General features: G+C 38.6%; 1 protein-coding gene across 23 annotated transcripts in view; it reads left to right on the forward strand.

The window, feature by feature from the left end:
* The window catches only part of PTPRD (protein tyrosine phosphatase receptor type D), a 2,143,853-nt gene that overhangs the window by 610,613 nt on the left and 1,512,738 nt on the right, over positions 1-20,502 (forward strand). For all 23 annotated transcript variants that reach the window (XM_049711289.1, XM_049711292.1, XM_049711307.1 and 20 more), the window contains exon 4: positions 19,420-19,529. The gene's annotated coding sequence lies outside the window, so the exon portion shown is untranslated. The remainder of the gene's footprint in view (positions 1-19,419; positions 19,530-20,502) is intronic.

Here is a 20,502-nt window from a genome sequence, read left to right on the forward strand (position 1 = left end):
ATTTATTCATCCCTCTGCCCTACCCCAAGCCCCTGGAGACCACTGACTATTTTACTCTATAGTTTTGCTTTTTCCAGAGTAATACTTAATTGGAATTAAATCAAGTCACCTTTTCATACTGGCTGCTTTCATTTAGCCATTTAAAATGTACTTAATGTTCCTTCATATCTTTGTGTCTTAATCGTATCTTTTAATTTGAGTAAACTAGTACATGTATACAATGGATTGTTTGTTCATTTATCTATTGAAAGACATCTTGGTTGCTTCCAGTTTTGGGCAATTATGAATAAAGTTGTTATTAACATTTGCAGGCCGATTTTGGTGTAAACATTAGTTTTCAAGTCAATTGGGTAAATAACTAAGAGCATGAAAGCTGAATTATATGGTAAAACTGTATGACCTTTTAAGAGCCTGCCAAGCTGTCGCCTATAGTGGCTGTACCAGTTTGCATTCCCAGCTATTGCTCTGCTTTTTAACTAGCACTTGGTTTTTTGTTGCTGTTGTTTGTTTGTTTTAGCCACTCTAGAAGATGTATCGTGGCTAATAGGTGTATTGTCTTAATTTTTATTTATCTAATGCAAATGACATCTCATGTCTTTATTTCCATCTGCGTATCTTTTTTGTTTTAATTTTTGGAGTATAGTTGATTTACCATGTTGTATTAGTTTCAGGTGTACAGCTAAGTGAATCAGTTATACATATATCCACTCTTTTTTAGATTCTTTTCCTATATAGGTCATTACAGAGTATTAAGTAGAGTTCCCTGTGCTATACAGTAGGTCCTTATTAGTTAGCTATTTTATATATTGTAGTGTGTATATGTCACTCCCAATCTCCCAATTTATCCCTTTCCCCCCTGGTAACCATAAGTTTGTTTTCTTCTTTGAAGTGTTCAGATACCTGTTTTTTAATTGGGTGGTTTTCTTACCACTGAGTTTTAAGAGTTCTTTGTACATTTGATAAAAGTTATTTGTCAGATAAGTGTTTTGTTAATTTTCCTGAGCTGTGGCTTCTTTGATTCTCTCAATGGTGTCTTTTAGAGAAGTCTTTTAGTCCCAATAAAGTCCAATTCATTTTTATTTTTTTCCCTTTGGCAATCATGCTTTTGGTGTTGTATCTAACAAATCACTGCTAAATTCAAGGTCAGGTAGGTTTTCTGTGTTGTATAAGTTTTATAGAATTGTTTACTATTTAGGTCTATGATCCAATTTGAGTCAGGTATAGTGAAAGAAGTAAGATCTGTGTCTAGATTATACATATATATATATATATATATATATTTTTTTTTTTTAACATGGGTGTCCAGTTTTTCCAGCATAACTTGTTTAAAAGCTATCCTTTCTTGACTCAGTTGTCATTGTAACTTCACCAGATATCAGTTAATAATATTCATGTGGATCTGTTTCTGGGCTGTCTATTCTGTTCCATTAATCTATGTGTCTTCTTTCACCAATACCATGCTGTCTTGATTACTGTAGCTCTTTATGAAGTTTTGAAGTTGGATTGTTTCAGTGCTCCATCTTTGTTCTCATTATTGTGTTTTCTATTCTAGATCTTTTTGTATATAAATTTTAGAATTTGTTAATATATAAAAAAATAACTTTATTGGGATTTTGACTGAGATTCCATTGTATCTATGGATCAAGTTGGGAAGAACTGATATATTAACAAGTGAGTCTTCTAATTCATGAACATGGAATATCTCTCCATTTATTTAGATCTTCATTGATGTTTTCAATAGAATTTTAAAGCTTTCCACATAGAGATACCATACATATTCTGTTAAATTTATAAACACTTTATTTTTTAGTTTATAAGTGGTACTTAGTTTTCAATTTCAAATTCCTAATCACTAGTGCTTTATAGAAAAGCAATAGCATTTTGCATGTTAACCTTATATTCTGTGACCTTACTATAATTACTTATTCTAGGAGTTTGTGTTTCAATTCTTTGGGATTTCCTACAGAGACAATCATGTCATCTGTCAACAAAAGTTGTATTTGCTCCTTCTAGATCTGTGTACCTTTCTTTCCTTTATTTCACTTGGGAGTCTTTCCATTAAGATATTGTGTAGTAGTGGTGAGAGGGGACATCCTTCACTATTTCCCTGTCTTAGGGGAAAGGTATCCAGTTTCTCACCATTAAGTATGTTACCTGTAGCATTTTTTGGGTAGTTATCCTTTACCAAGTTAAGGAAGTTTTCCTCCTAATTTGCTGTAAGCTTTTATCATGAATGGGTACTGAGTTTTGTCATAGGATTTTTCTGCATCATTTGATAGCAATTTTTCTTTTACCTATTGATCTGATGGTTTACATTCGATGTTCTTAGAACGTTGGGTTTACCTGTATACCTGGGATAAATATTACTTGGTCATGGTGTATAATTCTTGGTATACATTGAATTTTCTTTGATAATATTTGGAGAATTTTTACATGTTGTTGATCAGAGACATTGGCCAGTACTTTTCCTTTCTTAAAATGTTTCTATCTGGTTGTGGTATTTTATGGCCTCCTAGGAAGAGGTAGGAAGTATTCTGTTGGTTTCTCTGAGTTTTAATTTCAGTGATCATACTTTATTTTCAGATGTCCAATTTGAATATGTTTGTAAATTTACCTGATTACTTTTTCTCATTTGTTTGCACATTTGCACAACTTTAATACTTACATAATATAGTCTGTATCAATACAGATTCTCTGAGAAGCTTGCATCAACATGCATATTGTAGTTTTGGGTTGTGCACTGTTTGACAGAGCTTTATTTGTGGGAGTTTTTTATGGTTGGATTTATGAGGTATCTTTAAACAGAGGCATGTTCTTTGTCTATGCCGAGATTCCCATGGATGATAACAGTTCTGTTTCACTTTGTTTTGAATTTGTGAGGTCCTTCAAATGAGGCTAATACAAACAAGTCTTGTATTAATCCTCCCACTGCCGCCCAGTTGGTAAGAATAATTTTTTCTCAAAAATTTCATTTTCAACAAAATGTATAGCTGTTGATGGGCTTCAGCTTAATACGATGTTCTCAAACTTTCCACCTAACCTGAGCTTAAGGCTTTCTCATCTATTTTGACTCTTAACTGGTTCAAGAAAGTGACAGTTTAACTTTTCAGCACCAGTGGTTGGTTATTACATAACCAATTTTCTTTAAACTTTCACCTAACATATATTTAAACTTGATATTTACTATAACTCATTCTCTCATGGTTGTGTGGAGGAAACTTGGTTTAGTCCCTTCATTGCTAGAAAGTAAAATCTTTTTGCTTTATGCCTTTTGATTTACTGATACATTGATATGTCTGTTACTATGTAACTGGTTCCTTAAGGATAATCCCCATATCTGATTAACCTCACTATTTCCCACACTAATTACCTTTGTGGAAAATGGATACTTCAAGAATGCAAGATTAAATATATGGCAACATTCTAAATTATATTATACAACTTATATTCTGTTTTAGTTCTGATCTTTATAAATATTATTGGCTTCTTCCTACATGAAACATACTCAACTAGCTTTTAAAAATCACGTGCACATATTAAAAGCAATCATACTCCTGAATCCAAGTAGTGCTTGAGAGTTTTAAGCTTTCATGTTCATATACAAATTCTAATCATCTGACCCACAATCCCAATACTCAATCTCCATAATACTTTTGCCTCAGACATTTTCAGAAATTTTGTCTATTTTTAAGTTTGACTTTAGTCAGGGTTGAGATAAGCTTCCCCTCAGTATCATTTACATTTTCTCCTTCCCCCAGAAAGGCCAAAGAATAATATTTCAAATAAGTTGGAAAGTGAAATATCTCTCTGAGTTACTTAATAAAGAACAGAAGATCATACATTATACTGAACAATTTTGGAACATAAAGACTAGAATTAAGTTCATTTAATATACTATAAAAGATTAAAAGGAAACAAAAATAACAGGTAGTTTGAAGGTCATATTTGTTTGGAAATATACTATCCTAAGGTTTTATTCTAATTTTAATACTACAATTCAAAATGTCTTGGCTCTCCCTGGAAGAGTACTTTGATGGTGTTTCAGGAACATGTAGTTACACTTAATCCTGGAAAATCTTTGTCCTTTGAGAGTAACGTTATTTTCTTAATGGTCCAGAATATTCAGAGTTAAGTGTTGTGGCTAAGGTTGGTGATAGAGACGAGAAGCAAAATTTGGGTACCAAACTGATGCATAACAAAAGTAGAAGGATAAAATTATTTTGTGATTCATAAAATTAAAAATAACCACATACATTAGAATTTTAATACTTAGAGAATCTGCCTTAAATACATATATATTCTTTATTGCTTTATATTCTTTTGGGTACTCCTAGGGTGATACCCCACGCCAAATTTGGCTGTGTAGTACTCACTCATCTACTCACTCATTCACTCATTATTTTTCAGTTAGCTGTTTCCCTTTCAGTCTTACACTGTAGATTTTTCACCCCCTTGGCTGAAAGCTTAAGAGAACCTGACCACTTGTGCTTTCTATGCCTAATTTGTGATGGGAAGAAGTTGCTTCTCTGTCCTCTGTTCCATTGCTTTGATGAAATGTAAACTTTTCTGCATTTAGTTTGATCCTGTATTTTTTTTAAATGAGAGGCCTTTACCTTTTTCGTCTATAATTACTTATAAAATTAAATGAGAATTTACTTTTAACAGAGGTTTAATATTAAGACTGAGTTTATCTTACCCTAGAATCTTATTCTAAACAAGATATCTGTCTCACTCCTTTGTAATATTTCCCAGCTAATCAAAATAGCTCTTATACGAGAAATCTTATTATCATTATATATATAGTTACTTGTATTGATTGCTCTATTAATGTTGATATACACAAATATTTCTGAAAGACAAACTACTATGGGTAAAATGAACTGTTTGTGGTGGGAGGAGGGATAACTACTTAGCAGGCATCATTTGAATTTTTTATGTGCATGTTGTAGTATTTTACTCAAAAGGAAAGTAATCCATGAATGTGAACTAGTTACTAACTCAGTGGCCTCATAAATAGGAGATTTTCCGTTTCTGCCTATTTGATATTCTTGTTTTAAACCAGGAACAAAATTGTTTCTTGCTATCTCAGATATTTTAGAAATTGTGTTCTTAGGAGCAGTATTGACATATTCAAAATGTTAGAACAACATTTTTAAAGCTAGTATTTTAAAAATTGTTAATTTAGTAGTAAAATATGAAAATTATATGACCCTTTAAGTAGAAGGGTTTTTTGGGACTGTTCATTGAATAATGATTTCCAGTCTAGGGTCTTAAGTACCTAGAGTCCTTCAAGGTAGTACCTGGATGGAAAAGTACAGCTAAAAGATAGAACTAAGAAATCTTGCATTTATACACACAGTAGCTCGAAGGCTAACTGGAATGTTGAGTGTGTGCACACCAATTTTTTCAAGGCATTCTATGTCTAAAGGTATATACATGTCAATAAAACTATGGCAGGAAGTGAGAAGTATGTAGCATGGGCATGAGATAAAGCATTTCCAGGTGGCATCTACAAAAAAACCTGTTTACAATATGCACAAAACCGTTTGCTCCAGCAATGATTGCAGTATGTGGGAATGAGGTGCTTTCATTGAGTGTAAGTCAGATAAACTGAAATCAGAGGCAGTTAAAATATCACATTCTGCATGGTAGTTCATCACTGTATTAGGGTTTTCCAGAGAAAGAGCCAGCGGGTGTGTGTGTGTGTCTGTGTGTACAGAGATTTACTTTGCAGAATTCACTTATACAATTAGGGAGTCTAAAAGCTGCAGTTCCAATGTGAAGGCCATCAGGAGGACACCTGGTGAAGAGCCGATGTTGCAGTTTGAGGCTCCGAAAGCCGTCTGCTGGCAAAGTTCCCTCTTGCTGGGGTGGTGTCAGTCCTTTGTCCTATTCAGGCCTTCAATGAATTGGATGAGGCCTACCTACATTATGAAGAACAATCTTCCTTACTCAAAGTCCACTAATATCAGTGTTAATCTCATCCAAAAACACCCTTGCAGAAATAAACAAAATGTTTGAGCACATACCTGGGCAGCATGGCCCAGCCAAGTTGACATACACAATTAACCATCTCAATCATGACCTAAAAAAAAAAAAAAAAAAAAAAATAATGAACAAAACAGATGAATGGGTATATAATGTGAACCACCACCTTTGCATTCTTTAGGTCTTTGGTACCACTAATTTCTGTAATTCTAAGATTCGTTACTGCACGTGACTTACTGTCTTGGGTAAAATTGTAAGGGACATTCTCAGGGGCTTCCACTCTCTGCTTGCTACCATAATGTTCCTTACCCCACAGCTTTGGGAATCAATGTGGGAGTGCCGCTAGTTAAGCCTATCACTCCTGTGAATGCATTTATGAAATTCCCATATTCTGAGGGAAATAATTGCTAGATGGATCTGTAGAGATATCAGAAACATTGTATGATGGACTTGGCATAGACATAATTTATCCCCTGGGTTCCATAAGCCCTCACTCTAATATGATAGTATTTCAAGTATTTTATTCCCAGTATTAGATCTTAATTCAAACAGTCTGAATTCTTTGTATTCTTTTTCCCAGTAAACGTTTAGTCTGGCAAATGGCCCTGGAACTCTTCGGGGAATATATGTATATACATTTTAAGAATATGTATGTACAGTGGTGTTGCAGAGAACCTCAACAGGAGCCAGGCTTCCATTCAGTCAATGGACTCACAAGTCCATGAACTGACTTGGTTGTAGAAAATGGGTGAGGGACAGCAATTTTCCACTGCGGTGACTTGTGTCAGGTTTCTGCTCACAATTTTTTTCCATTTTTTATAATTGAACAATACACTAGTCAGTTACATATAAATCGTGTCACAAGGAGCACCACGGTCTACTAGTCGTTGCCAAAAATGCCTGTGGAGCAAGGTACCATGATAGCCAATGTAGTGTTGCTAAGCATGATAGTATTTCACTTCGACTTTGCTTCTGATGCTTACCTGGCTTCTGTACTGCAGTCCCATTACCCTCCTTGATACCCTGGAACCCACTAAACTCCCATCTTCCACCTGTACTACAGAACGTAGCCACGTTCTGAGCCTTTCCTTGTTACTCTTTGCCTTTTCACCAATGTACTGTTTCACTGCTTTAATAGCTCTGGGTCCTCTGGGCTCCCCAAGGGACACAAATGAGGTGGTGAGTTCTCCAACCTAATAAACCTGTTCTAACTTTCCTATCATCCCAAACCTATGAACTTCATCAATGCCTTACCAAAAAACGTCCTAACACCTCTACTTCATTTGCTGCAGGCCATGATGGTGTGCAGGTTTCAAGGAATTGTCCCAACACACACATTTGGGCCAGGTGTTCCTGCCTGAACATTGAATTCACGTGATTAGTAGGTTCGGTGAGTCAAATTCTCCGCTTATCCAGCAGTATGTTGCCTCCCCCTCGACTCTGGACTAATGAACTGAATAGACTCCCACAGGTTTAACCTTGGCTCCTGCCCTAGTATATTAGCTAGGTACTGCAGTCCTTGGGTGTATAAACTATTTTCTCCCAAAGCAGAGATTGCACTTCTCCATTCAGATTGTGCTGAGACCTCACCCTTGTGAATAGCCTGAAGGCAAGGAAGGGTTGCAGCCTGGGATCTTGAGGAGAATAACATCGTATTTTTCTTTCTTTTTTTTTTTTTTTTTTTTGCTGTACGCTGGACTCTCACTGTTGTGGCCTCTCCCGTTGCGGAGCACAGGCTCCAGACGCGCAGGCTCAGCGGCCATGGCTCACGGGCCCAGCCGCTCCGCGGCATGTGGGATCTTCCCGGACCGGGGCACGAACCCGTGTTCCCTGCATCGGCAGGCGGACTCTCAACCACTGTGCCACCAGGGAAGCCCTAACATTATCTTTTGAAAAATCTAATTTTAAGCAACATCCTTATAAATTGCCCAGGCAAGGGGAGTTGTGACTTTTCTCAGTGACCAAGGGCACTGCTTTTACTGACCCAGAGAATTCAGAGGAATTCAGGAGTTCAAAATTTGCAGGCTCATCTACTCAAAAGTCCCCTCATAGGACTTCCTTTCCCACACTGTTGAAGGCCATGACTTTGTTACAGGTCTCCCCACACTTGGTTTCCTGTGCAGTTCTTCCACCTTTGCAATTAAATCTTAGGTCTGATTTTTCAGAGCCGTCTGCCTTTCAACTCAAGGAGATGAGAATATCTTCAAAATCTTTAGTAGAGGACCTTGGACTTTTATGGCTTGATTTGGGTTAGAGTTGGATATCCTGAGCCTATTCCTTTTATCTGAATGAAGGCTTCTAATTCATTTAACAGAAGCCAGATCTCTCCACAATTATCATTGTCCCTGTACTATTAGAGGGCTACAAATAGCTAGTATTTAACCTTTATCCTACATTTGATCCTAATTGACCACAGGTTAAAAAAAAAAGCCTTAGTGCTTGCAGTGTGTTTGCATGTCATGGATTATCCCCACCCTAAATACAACCAGAAATGGCATCTGTTACTTTCAGACCAGTGACTAATCCAGCCCCCAGATCCTTCTTCAGAGTATGTCCAGTGTCCTGCATGTTTCCCACTGTCTTTAACCCAATTTGTCCAGAAGTCAGAACAAATAATTGTCCTACTAGTGTTATGAGGGACACTCCCAGGTAAGAAAAATAAAGGACAAATGAAATGAGGAAAGGAAATAGGGGAAGAGAATTTTAAAAACCTACATATCCTGTGAAGGATGGGAAGCCCTGGTGTGGAGAATGCTGGGCTTTAGTTTCAATCTTAAAAACCTTTTAAAACGTTTAGAAATACCTACTACTTAAAGTCTAAAGAATCGGGAACTCAAACATTCATTAATGAAAACATTTTGTCATTGAACATTTTACAAAGATCCTAGAGGGGAAAATGAAATATATCAAAAAATCATTGATGCTATCTTTTTGCCCTTCTGTTTGAACTTTATGTAACTTATAATTTTTCTAAACATCTTGTTTTCTTGTATTGGTTACCCTTCACACTACCGCAGGAATCTTACACCCACCATCCTGCCATTGTATCAGTTACAGTGCACTTTAATATTATTTTTCTCACTGCTCTTGAATATTCTTTTATTTATACAGTGTAACTGTACTACTAGATGTTTTACTTTCATTTCAAATAGCTTTTACACTTTGACTGTCATCTTGTTTTTTGCAGTTATCCTCTCATTGTCAAAATGTCTTCAGTCCTCTCTTCCTTTGCTTCTACTCAGAGCATGTCTTACATGGCACTGTCAATTTTGGTGGGAGTGTTAGGCTGACAATATTGTCCTCTCTCTTTTGTAACAATGGTTCTGAGTCATTGCCATTGGATCACAGAAGTTTCTTGGGCACACTTTTTTTTTTTTTTTTTTTTTTTTTTGCGTTACGCAGGCCTCTCACTGTTGTGGCCTCTCCCGCTGCGGAGCACAGCCTGCGGACGCGCAGGCTCAGCGGCCATGGCTCACGAGCCCAGCCGCTGCGCGGCATGCGGGATCCTCCCGGGCCAAGGCACGAACCCGTGTCCCCTGCATCGGCAGGCAGACTCTCAACCACTGCGCCACCAGGGAAGCCCTTGGGCACACTTTTTAAAATGTTTGGCTAAGTACTGCATATTTATCCTTAAAATTATACCTTTGTAAGAAATAGATGTAGCAGACTACTGGGTCATCAAGTAAACAAATGAATCTCTAAAGAGAAGCTGGAAGTGCATGGCTATTTGACTTTTAACTTCTCTCTAAATTTTGCTTTTTCTTGCCTTTAACTTAGACATTTTTCACGTTTTCTTCAGCCATTTTATCACTAAGCACTCAAAATAACTTACTGTTTTCCAGGCATGATATTAGGTCCCGGAGATGGAGTGGGTTGAGGGCAGATAGGAGGAGAAAAGAGTGGCAGCAATAAGGGATGCATATCTCTTCTTGAAATATTCTTATTTCATGAGCAAGGACAGCCCTGTTTAAAAACAAAACAAAAAACAGTGATAATTGTGCTGATAGAAAATGACAGTGTAGCTAAGTACAGTAAAGGGAACAACTACCTGTACTTTGAGGGGAATAGTCTCATCTTCATAAAGTTGACTTTGAAATAGGGTCTTGCGCAATGAGGACCACAAAAGGCAAACAACTAATAGGATCATCAACAGACATCCTGGCGACTCTTCATGCTCTGAATTTTCATTTTTGCCTTCTCTCTGTTCCCCTAATAAAGTCAAGGGGAAAAAAAAGTGATACTTTGCAAGCAGGATATTCCTTCAACAAGGAGACTATAGCTTCCTTCCAGACTAATGAAGTTCCTGAATAGTCGTCTTCCTCTATTGCCACCTTTCTTGATTTTTTTCGCTGTAGAGATAGTTATTCGCTCTCAGGGATGGCCAATTTAATAAAATAAACTCGATAGGCACATTACTCAGATCTTTATGTGCAAAAAATATTTGCCTAGCTTCACAATGTTATGTGAAGAAAAGGTCTCTTCTTGGAAGATAAGTTTAGTCTTGAGAACCAAGAATGAGGATGAAAATCGAACTTGGCCTTTCACTGCTTACATGCCACAGTTTTAATTTTATTGTCATCCTGAGAGCCCATGTTAAATATAACTAGCAAAGGATTTTGACACCTAAGTTTAATATAGTATTCCAAGGTGCCTTGTTGAAAGCTAAATGAGGAATTGGTATAATCAAACTGCTCACCATATTGAATAAACTTCTTCTATATGTAGAATTACATGATAAAGGGAAATAACTCTTTAGCTCAACCAAGTAATTTTTTTTTTAATAAAAGATGTTTTTTTTGTGGTATTTTTAGCCTCTTGGGCTAATCTCCTTTTACATTTTCAGACATTTTCTGGTTTTCATAAGCAAATAGAACTCTGCATGGCTTCCAAATTCAGGATTTTCATGCATATAATCATTATTCATTCTGTCATTTGCATTATAAAAAAGAATGAGTCAGCACATATTCATAGTTTTGCTTCACAGACCATCTTGCTTCAATTAAAACATTTTATGTTATGGGGGACTCGTATGAGTTTTTTACTTCTAATTTTATTGTGCAAATATCTTTGTTTCCAGGCATGAATTGGGAAAAACAACATGGGTAGCTTTAGAGCTTAGATGTCTGTCAAGACATTAAGGGATTTATGTGAGAAACTTTTCAGCCTTCGTGCTGACCAAATTGTACTCCAGGAAGCTAAAATCTATGGGGGAAGTTTGAGGGTGCAGTAGTTTGGAGACGTGCAATTGAAAAAAAAAAAAGTGTTTCCCTTCTGTAGTAAGAGTACGCATCAGGAAGAGCCAGGTGAAAGGTCAGAGCAAGCCTCAGGAGTGCATCCCTTTGGGAGTTGGTAAGCAGCTATTGAACCCTGCACTTTTTCTGTAAGTTTATTTTTGCAGCTAGTTTGAAGAGTGAATTTTTCTTAAAAAATTAATTCCACACAATTTAATTGATGTCCTACATGCCACTCAGTAATGTACATCTTTTCAGCCATACACTGACTTTGTACATCCCTCAGTTCTACTTGCCAAGTTGTAATACATGTAATTGCCCATGAATTCATCTCTTTCATTCATTAAATAGGCATGTGTTGAGTACTGCCCATCTACTTAGCTGTTTTGCCGAGTGCTACGTATTATCAAAATGAGTAAGGGGCTTCCCTGCTGGCGCAGTGGTTGAGAGTCCATCTGCCAATGCAGGGACACGGTTTCGTGTCCTGGTCCGGGAAGATCCGACATGCCGCGGAGTGGCTGGGCCCGTGAGCCATGGCCACTGAGCCTTCGCGTCGTACGGAGCCTATGCTCCGCAACGGGAGAGGCCACAACAGTGAGAGGCCCGCGTACCGAAAAAAAAAAAAAAAAAAAAGAGTAAGGACTTGCTTTGAAATTGCCTACAGCCTAGTGAGGAAGATGAGCACATAGTCAAATTATTTTAGAAATAAGGTACAAAACGGTGATTTTTGCTTGTGGGGCAAATCTTCTAAGTACTTTTCTAGAAGCAATATTCAGCTTGTGAAGGGGAAACATGGGAGGGAGGGAAAGGATCCAAAAGACTTCTCAGGCTTCAATACATAGTAGTTCTATTGTCATTCAGTTTATATTGTTTTTAAATTAAACTGATATTTCTTGTCTAGTTATTTACATTTAAAAAAATTCAGACATAAAGGTTGTTGGTTTGTGTGTTATCCTCTTATTACTGGCTTTCAACTTATTTCCATTGTATTGAGGGAACATAATTTGTAGGATTTCTATGTCTTAACTTACTAAGGCTTGCTTTTGGAGGTAAATCTGGCCTGCATTCACTTGTACATGAAAATAGTGTACATGCTCTTCAATATCTCCCCTCTGCACTTGTCTTTATTCCTCACTATTCTAATATCCTCCTCACCATTTCACTAAGATTCATTTTATCACGGTTACCCATGATCTCTATGCTGTAAATAAAATGACAATCCCCAGGGACTTCCCTGGTGGCGCAGTGGTTGAGAGTCCGCCTGCCGATGCAGGGGACACGGGTTCGTGCCCCGGTCTGGGAAGATCCCACATGCCGCGGAGCGGCTGGGCCTGTGAGCCATGGCCGCTGAGCCTGCGCTCCGCAACGGGAGAGGCCACAGCAGTGAGAGGCCCGCATAATGCAAAAAAAAAAAAAAAAAAAAAGACAATCCCCAGTCTTCATCTCACATGACTTATCAGCTAGAGTTGACACAGTTGAACATTCTCTGCTATTTTAACCAGTTTCCACTCAGCTTCTGGAACACCACTCTCTAACTTCCCTGCATACCTCACTAGCCACTTCATTCTTTGCTGGTTTCTCTTCACTCTTTGAATCTCTAATAAAAGTTGAAGTACCCAAGGCTTCAGTCCTTGGACCTCTTTCTTTCCAAACCATACTCACTCCTTATCTCGGGGCTTTTTAGTAACATCTGTGTTCTAATTACTTAGAAATCTACATTTCTAGGCACTGCCCCCCCCCCCACACCAATCTCAGGTACGTTTACCTAGCTGTCTATTTGATATCTTCATTTAAATGCCTAATGGGCATTTGGAAATGACCAACTTTACAATGGATCCCTTTAATTCTCTCTAAGCCTTGCTTCAAGTAGATGCCAACATTGTCTTCCCTATTGTGATTAGATCTGAATCCATGGGATTGTTCAATGTGGGATATTAGATGAAGCACCTGTTGGCAAATCCCATCTTTTCTGTCTTCAGATGCATCCATATTCTAACCATTCCTTGCCGCCTCTACTGTTTCTGCTCGAGTTCAAGCCACGTTCATCTCTTTTCTAGATTGCTGCAGTAGTCTTGCTTCCCTGCTTCTGACTTTATTCCCTTACATTCTCTTCTCAAAATCCAGCCAGAGACATCCTGTTCGGTTTCAAGTCAGTCCTCCATTGGTTTGCCATCTCATTTGGAGATGTATCTCTAATGCCTGGGATAACCTACACAGTTTTAGATAATGTCTCTTCATTACTCTCCGACTTCCTCTTCTCTTCTGTCTCAATCTGTTCCTAACAAATTGGATCTCGTGCTGGTTTTTATTTTATTTTTGGCTGCACTTGTTGCTGCACGTGCGTGGGCTTTCTATAGTTGCGGCGAGCAGGGGCTACTCTTCATTGTGGTGTGCGGGCTCCTCATTGTGGTGGCTTCTCTTGTTGCAGAGCACGGGCTCTAGGCATACGGACTTAAGTAGTTGTGGCTCACGGGCTCTGGAGTGCAGGCTCAGTAGTTGTGGCACATGGACTTAGTTGCTCTGTGGCATGTGGGATCGCCCCGAACCAGGGATCGAACTGGTGTCCCCAGCGTTGTCAGGCAGATTCTTAACCACTGTGCCACCAGGGAAGTCCTCATGCTGTTTTTTTTATATATTTTTTTAAACATCTTTATTGGAGTATAATTGCTTTACAATGGTATGTTAGTTTCAGCTTCACAACAAAATGAATCAGTTATATATATACATATGTTCCCATATCTCTTCCCGCTTGCGTCTCCCTCCCTCCCACCCTCCCTATCCCACCCCTCCAGGCGGTCACAAAGCACCAAGCTGATCTCCCTGTGCTATGCGGCTGCTTCCCACTAGCTATCTACCTCATGCTGTTTTTTAAACAATCTAATCTCGGAGACTTTGTCCTTCATGTTTCCTGTGCCTAGAATGCTTTCTCCCAGTTATCCACAACGCTGATGCCCTCATTTCCCTCAGGTCTTTACTCAGACTTTTATTTTATTTTATTTTATTTTATTTTATTTTATTTTTTTTTTTTGCGGGACGCGGGCCTCTCACTGTTGTGGCCTCTCCCGTTGCGGAGCACAGGCTCTGGATGCGCAGGCTCAGCGGCCATGGCTCACGGGCCCAGCCTCTCCGCGGCATGTGGGATCTTCCCGGACCGGGGCACGAACCCGTGTCCCTTGCACCGGCAGGCGGACTCTCAACCACTGCACCACCAGGGAAGCCCCTCAGACTTTGACTTTGTAAGAATTTGCCTGACTCTTATCTATGAAATTGCATATACTTCAATTTTATACAAAGTTACTGATTAAAAATTTTCCAATTAAAAAAATTGCAACTTTCCTCCCAGACATTGCTTATAGACTTTTGATTGTTTTTGGCCTTAGCATTAATTGCTATGTTATTTACAATGTATCTTATTAAATTTGCCTTCTGTACTAATTTAATCTTCATATGAAAAAACAATTTTTTTAACTGCTATATTCTAAGCACCAAAATTAGTGCTAGCTTATGGTAGACACTGACTAAATACTTGTAAGAATTAATGAATGCTTTATTGGATTTGATACCTAGCTGCACACACTGAAACAAAGGAGTATGCAGGAAGTTTATGGGGAGTATTCTAGGGATCAACATCTGTCAGAGAAAGGGGAAGAAAGTAGGGGTAGGCAAGCAAAATGGGCTTCACTGCGATCTCCACAAAAGCCTCAGCCAGCAACCCAGGGAGCTGTCCTGCCTTGTGACTACAGACCAGACCTTTACGCTTGGCATCCACTAATCATGGGGTGCAAGGCTGACCTTGAGGGAAGCCTTGGTGACACAGCACAACCAGCTTAGGCCAGTTTCAAAGTGGGATGAGAACTGGGGCTGATGTTTGACAGCATTCCTAGCAGCTGGGTGGAAAGTTCTGTTCATTCTCAAAGGGCATCCTTCTCGTGTGTACTGCTACACCTACCAAGTAGGCTATGGCCTTCAGGCTGCCTCCATGTCCTAGGAGGCCCTTCCTCCTGGGGACTGCACAGTTCCTGTCCCTCCTTCAAGTTAGCACTCAGATGCTACTGTCTCAAAGAGGCCAACCCTCTCTCTTTCTAGTTCAAGTTGAAACAGCCCCCTCCCCCATATACTCTCTCACAGACCCATGCCTTTTAATATGGTGTATTTGCTTAATTTCATGTTTTCTGTTTCCTCCAACTAGAAGACATGCTCCAAGAAGACAGATTTTTTGTCTACTTTCTTTACTGAAAAATTCACAAGCACTTAGGACACTGCATATAGTATTCCAAATACTTGTGGAATGAATGAATGAAATGAAATGAATTTCAGGTTTCTGACTAAGCTGGCTTTGATATTTTTAGTACTAGAACTTCTACAGAGTGATGATAGTCCTTTGGATTTCACTGATAGAGATGGAAGGCTGAAGCAGAGCCTGACTGCCCATACAAGCCTGCACTGCAGCTCACTGAGAATGTACTCCAGGACATATTTAAAAGCAACTAGGGGAAAAAGAAAACACAAAAAAAACAAAAGAAATGAACCCTGCCTATTAGGACACCCACCAATTTGTTGAAAGCACAAATTTGGTTCCTTAAAGGCTGACTTAGCTCTAAAGTCATGGGTGTAGTTTCATATTGTGTTAGGGGTGAAGAGACTTGATATAGGCTAAGAGGCTAACAGAGTCTGACATCAACCTTCTGCCCCAAAGTTAATGCAGGGAAGATGCGATAAAGCAGGTTGCCACCAGAGGACACTGTGGGACCTCTTTCTGATGTTGAGCTTTCCAGAATATATAGGATTGCAGGAAGCTGGGCCCAAACGTTTAAAAAAACCTAAACATAGAGGAATATTTTGCTCATGTCATTAATGACTGCTTCATTTTGAAAACACACAGTATAAGAAAGAATGTGTTGAACTGCAGTTGGAATGATAAAAATGGTGAAGGCTGATAGAAATTTCACAAAGATAACAAGGGATATTGTGTATCTAAAAGATACTAAACCCACTCATAATTTTTAAGACTGCTGGTGAGAGCGTAAATTTGTTTGATTCTCAAGGAGGGTCATTTGTCAATCTATTTGAAAGTTACAAATGCATTCACCTTTGACCTCCCTCTACATACTTGTAGGAATGTATCCTACAGATGGGGGGACCTATGAGATACTTACTTATACTAAGTCATTTACTATAGTCTCTTAATAACAGTGAAAGTTTTGAAAAATCTTTGGGGAGTCTGGTTAAAGAACTTACGGTATTTCAGAACAGAAATACATGAGGCTGACTATGATGAAGATACTGTTTATTTGCTGGTATAAAAGACCTCAAAGTTACTTTGGGTGGGGAAAAAAGGCTCAGAGTAGTGGGTAAGGCATACAGTTTTTTTAAGGGGGGGGTGAGGAGTGAGAATACACATACATAACTGTATTTGCAGGAAGAAATTTAGCAAGGGCACACAGATGCCAGTAAACGTTGTCTTGTTGATGGTGACAAATGGAAAGGGATGGAAGCAAGTGGGAGTGAGACTTTGTCCTTTATACCATTTTGTGAGACTTCGACTGATGCAAATTAATGACCTATTCACAAAGCAGAATATATTTAATTGGAGGGGAAAAACTTTTGGTTACTCATTGAGAGAATGTTAGCATTTCAACTGGTTGTTTTATTACTCTAAGGCATCAGATACATAGAGGTGTTTGTAGTCGGAGCTAAGTAGTTTTTTGAGTTACTGAGTGAATTCAATTAGGACTAGTGCTTCTGGCACACTTGAAATGAATGAGGTGAATTTTTCAGCAAGGCTGTCCCAGGAAAAAGGACAAAGTTGCTTGGATTTTCCTTTGGGATCTCTTCAGTTTTCTTGACTTTCTTAGTCCCCACCATGAGCAGTTGGTTACAGGTTGGTTACAGGTTATGGGCAAAGAAGGAAGGAGTTACTGAGCCTTTTCCTTACATTGTAACAGACTTAATCTAGTAATACCTATTGATTTATTCACTTAATGTTTATTGAGTATCTACTAAGAATCTGACAATGAACCTCGTTCTGAGGGACAATGAACCTCGTTCTGAGGGACAATGAACCTCCTTCTGAGGATACAGATCTGTCAGACCTAAGCTTTTCTTTCCCTCAGGGAGTTCACAGTCAACTAAGAGGACAAGCGTGGTCTAATTGCTTTGCGGAGTGATGTGTGTCATGGAGAAATAGGGCATGGTTCCCCTTTCCTGAGAGAGACCAGAGAGAGCCTTCACATCATATTACAGACTTTAAAATCTGAGTAAGAATTTTCTAGGCAACAGGGGTTGGCATGGTGGGGGGGGAGAAAAAATTCTTAAGTAGAAGGGAGAACACTTAGGAAAATCAGACTTAAACACATGGACTGTTGGAACAAGGGCTGAAGACTTCAGCGAGACTGTGTGTGTGTGTGTGTTTACATTTTGGGAGGAATTACTGCCACTACTGCTAATGTTAAGTACTTGGTATGTGCTCTAGCTACACTATGCCGTCTAATCATAACAAAACTCTGAAGTACATATTATCCCCATTGTACAGATAATGATACTGAGAAATAAAAAAAGGTTATTTGTCTAGAGTTATACATGTAGGTAGAGCTATTGTGCTACCTGGGACTCGCAAGGAAAGATCACAGCTAATCTCCAGGAGGCCTTCTCTGCATGCCTGACTCCTAGGTGACAGTAACTGTTCCGTGTTCTTGTCCCTGCAGGCCTGGGGTGAGAACAACTCGCCTTTCCTTGTGGTTTCCTTACATACCACCCACTGTTTTGTAAATAAGTTTTTTATTAAAGTCTCTCAAATTATCCTAATTTTAAAGTGCCATCTGTTTTCAGTTGGCACCATATCAACATTTAGGAAGTTATTATCTAAGTGAGAGCTGATGAAAGTCTATTGTCGCAGTAGTTTAAGACATGAAAGGGATGGGATGGATTCCAGACAGAGAGGAATCTGAATTTTAAGAGGACTTCAAGGAAAGAACAATCATTCTTAAGGTTTGGGTTCTATAAAGGAATCCAAGGAGACCTTTCTTGCGTGTTTGCCATTGCACTACCTAGACAGAAACTCTTAATCCAAGTGAATAGCAAGATAGGACAAAACGGGTGGTTGCTAAATTGACCCTTGAAGACAGGGTTTGCATGTATTGAAGTACATGGAGCCACGTTCTTCATTCACAGAGGGTGGTGCCAGGTATCAGGTGGTGAGTCAAATAAGCAATTAGTGCCAAGAAGGTATAGCAAGAAGAAAGAGGGAGCCCTGGCAGGTAGATACACCTGCTCAGCCCTGGTTCTGAGGGTTTGGCTAGGCAGTGAGCAGCAGGAGGAAGGTCAGCAAATAGCAGGAGCCCCATCTTGAGATTAAGTTCAGGGTAAACTCCAGATCCCGGGGAAGGGGTCAAAGGCAAAGCAAGTGCTGGCTGGACAAACGGCAGCACGAGTGGCATACTGCTATATCTCTTGGATGTTTCCTTAAACCTCCCGATTGTGCATTGGACTGGAGTATGGCTGAGAGCACTGGGGAGATTAGGTGGCTCTAATTGTGGGGACTGGAAGGTCCTAACACACCCCATTCACAAAGGCAACTCAGCTCTGAGGTTTTAACGAAGGCTGTAATTTTATCAAGTAGTTGAAAGGTCTATTTTCATCTTGTGTTCCAAAGCAGCAACACCCTGGTGCATTTGAGGAAACATGAGTATTCTTCGTCAATGTCTCTCAATTTGAAGAGTTTAAAATAGGGCAGGCATCAAACTGATGGAATTGCATTATTAAATTCTGTTTCCTACTGAGATTCCTTTTTGCGGTGGGGAAAAAAAAGGAATTCTGAAACTGAAATATTTTCAACATTAGCTTCTTTCTGGGGTTTAAAAATGTATTTTGACTTACAGTCTCTGAGGACAGTGTATAGAAAATGGCTTCCTAAATTAACACATCAATTAAACCAAATGAAGAGTAATAATTGCACTAAAATAATCTTTTATAAGGAACATTTTATAGGAAATAAAATGTCCATGGTCCCTTTGACTCACACAGGTGCTGTATTAATCACTGAGGTGTGAATTATAGAGGTGAAGAGTTTACACTTCTTTCCTTTGTGTTGAGCATTCTGATAAATGAGAGTCTAATGTGACAGGAAAAGATAACGCAATGAATATGTTATTATGCTGAAGGAACATGAACAAAATGTGACTGACACTGTATTTTGTTCCAGGTGGGAATAAAAAGCAAGCAGTTCCTGGCCCATGATAACTCTAGTTAAGGGTGTCTGACTGATGGCATGTTGGCACCAGCATTGAAGGAAGTGATGGGCTTCAGGTCCAGGTGAGTGCAGTTCACCAAGACATAGTATGTGCATCTTTCGTACTCCTATATACACACAGTTCATAAAGTAACTCCACTGAGCCTTTTAATATACCGGGCTATGGCATTTCTTTAAAAGATTATAGTAGTTGTGAAATTCTGTAGTGCTTTAAAGTCATTGGATATTCTTTCTCTTCTTTTTAACTTTAAGTAATAGAACAGGTAGTTAAGGATGGGTTTCTTTCTGAAATGAGGGTCAATGCCTGAAGTATAAGTAGAATAAAAGATAAAACTTCATAGAGTACTTGGGGGTAAGGAGGGAAGGCTATTTCTATGTGACCTAAGTGGGAACACAGAGTTACATATTAAGCATTTCAAACTGACACATTGGTTCAGACCCTCCTTAATGGCAGGCACCTAAGGGCTGAGTTACCCTTAAGGACCCTGAATTTTGTCACTTGCGGAGTCATGTCATTAGAGCAGGCAGATAATCCAGTAATTCAAAAGAATCTTTGATTTCTGGTTTTCAAGAGATCAAAAGTTAAGGTCAAATACACCTTTTGTTGCACAGATTCTAATTACAATCCTCCCTGAGTCTGTACCTTCATGAATTCATAAGCCAGAATGTATATATCACCTAGACACATGAATATAAAACTTATGTGGGTTGACTAGAGTAATACAATATAGTTTTCGGGGTCAGAATATATTTTATACAATTTAATTTAAAAAATCTTATACTTTTTAAGATCTAGATACTAGGACGTATACACGTCTTATTTTAATTTATATAGAATATCTGCCTTCCACAAATTCAAAGATTAGTAAAAAAAAAAAAAAAAAAAGCCAATCCCAGAATAGTATGGCAAGTGCTATAAAAGATAGAAGAAACATGCAAAAAATACTTAGTCTATTTATCAAATATATTAATAAATAGCAATTCTATATCTAGTGATTTAATGTAAGAAAATAATTATGGATGTATGAAAAGATT

This window comes from Orcinus orca, chromosome 6, assembly GCF_937001465.1.
Source record: "Orcinus orca chromosome 6, mOrcOrc1.1, whole genome shotgun sequence".
NCBI classification, from domain to species: domain Eukaryota; kingdom Metazoa; phylum Chordata; class Mammalia; order Artiodactyla; family Delphinidae; genus Orcinus; species Orcinus orca.